General features: G+C 33.6%; 1 long non-coding RNA gene across 1 annotated transcript; it reads right to left on the bottom strand.

Moving 5' to 3' along the window:
* Positions 1-864: 864 nt before the first annotated feature.
* Positions 865-1,190, bottom strand: LOC149680079 (uncharacterized). The gene is made up of 3 exons (XR_016365604.1): positions 1,107-1,190; positions 958-1,042; positions 865-884 (listed from the first exon to the last, which is right to left on the bottom strand). It is a non-coding gene; the product is annotated as an uncharacterized LOC149680079 (long non-coding RNA).
* Between the last annotated feature and the right edge of the window lie 1,062 nt (positions 1,191-2,252).

Here is a 2,252-nt window from a genome sequence, read left to right as displayed (position 1 = left end):
TGCCCATAGCCCACTCGATCACGCGTAGCACGACGCAAGATGCAGAGGGCAGAGCAGCGTCCGTGAGCATGGATCGAGTGGGCTATGCCCTGCCTGGCCAAGTCAGCTGGCTTAGGTGAAATATTCATTACTTCTATGTGACTTAATTCTAGACATTCTTGAACGAATCATCTTGTGAAAATTTTATAAGACAGGCTTCTGGCGCTGGGTTGGCAAATTTGCTTTTAAAATTTAAAGAAAATTAATTTCAACCTTTTTTCCTCTCTTCAGAAATTTAATAATGATAGTGTGTTACATATTTACCAAAATTTATATTAATTAATAAACACACTGTACATCCCTTTAATTTGTAATTTCGTGCTTGGAAGAGGCTGAATTAAAAATATTGATTTGATGACAGGAATTAGTGATAGTGTGATTGAATCTATTATTTATTTTGCCAGCAAAAAACGTATCTTCGTAGCGGTAGCCGTTGTCTAGAAACCAGGGAATGAACCCTTCTGCGTAGTTTGAATTAATCTACTTTACACATCAAAAATGTATCTAATTTAAACAAAAAAGTTTATTCTAAATAGCGGTTATAAATAGTAATTAAAAACGTAACTGTTACCTTATAAAAATGATTGCAAGAGCCGGGATAAAAAACTGGTTTGTTAACAGGGTTTAGTGATCGTGTGATTTAATTATTCAATTATTTTACCACTAATGAAACATTCAAAATGATCTAAGCAGTGGTTGTCGTTTGCCGGTTGCACCAGATATAATCTTTGTAGCGTTTATCGTTGGCAATCTGGCCATTGTTTACTGTTTTCTTAGGTAACGTTAGAATTGGCACAAAATAATTAATAATTAAATTGTTACCTTGTACAAATGATTGGAAGGACCTGAATTAAAAATATTGGTTGATTTGGTGACAGGATTTAGTGATAGATTGATTGAATCTATCATTTATTTTACCAGTAAAAAACGTATCTTCGTAGCGGTAACCGTTGGCACTTGGCTGGCCGCTGGTGGCACCAGTCGAGAAACCAGGGAACGAACCCTGGTGCGTAGTTTGCATTAATCAACTTTAAACAACAAAAATTGATTTAATTTAAACAAATTACCTAATTAGCGGCTATCGTTGGCCGATGGCACCAGGTGAAACACCTTAAAACGAACCCAACACGGCCAATTGGTCTCTAGTCTCTCTCTACATACAATCAGCTGTTTTTAAATTTTGACCAAGGCTTATCGAAATCAGTGAATTTAAAAATTATCGGCTAAATCCTAAATTTAAATTCTTTTGTATTAAATTATAATAAGGTTTAACTTACGAAATTAAAATAAAATGAGGACGAATTAACCCCTTCTTTTATGTGAAAAGTTTAAAAATTCGCCTTAAGCTCGACACAGCCACACTCGTTGTGTAAACAAAAATCTTCGCTCAGTCGCTCTCTATTAGCGGTAAAACAGCATAAGTCCAACAGTACGTTTCTGTATGATTTTAGCTAGGATTAAACCATGTAAGTCCAACAGAATAAAAGGTCGTAAGTTTAAGTATGTGCTTAAAAGTACAAAAAGTAATACTTAATATTAATTGTTTTCAATAAAACTTCGAAAGGCACCAGTTTAATGTTCAACCTTTCATTTAAAACCATTTTCAGACCTACCGAATAAATAGTCTTCAAAAAATGGTCGAGTAGCTTTGGCCATCACAGCTAACATTTCCCATGTTATTCCTATGGGAAAGTTTCCCTTTTTTTGCCAAAATGACTGAATTTTTTTATGGAAATGAAAACCACCCTTAGCAACTTTATTTTCTATAAAAAAAACTAATGGAGGGATCTCTTTGAAATTTTAACCACATATTCAGGGTCCGAATTTTAGTTCAGTGGATTTTTATCAAAACAATTAATACAATACAAAGAAAACTACATCCAAACAAAAAACCCTCCTTATACATTAAGAGCAGTATGAGGTCTTATCTAAGAGAGCTATCGCTCTCCTAGAATAATTCGTCTAACGATTCATGGGTTCAGTGGAAAAATAGACCGCTCGTGTCTAGTTTTCTGTGAAAACCCAAATATGAATACTATTCATATTCAAGTCTTGTAACCTAAAATAAGGGAATTGTATAGTTTAAATGACTCTGTTTAAAAATATTTTAGGGTAAAAGAGAAATGCCAATTATTTACAAGATCTTGGTATAAATTAGCTTTTAAAGTCAAAAATTTGCAGAAACACTAAATTTTACAAAGAATCCTTATTCT

The sequence above is a fragment of the Phalangium opilio genome, unplaced genomic scaffold, assembly GCF_054372755.1.
Source record: "Phalangium opilio isolate 3A_F unplaced genomic scaffold, DU_Popi_V2 ptg000039l_2, whole genome shotgun sequence".
In the NCBI taxonomy this organism is placed as follows: Eukaryota; Metazoa; Arthropoda; class Arachnida; order Opiliones; family Phalangiidae; genus Phalangium; species Phalangium opilio.
The sequence above is the reverse complement of the archived record's forward strand: the minus strand, read 5'-3'. Positions and strand labels throughout refer to the sequence as shown.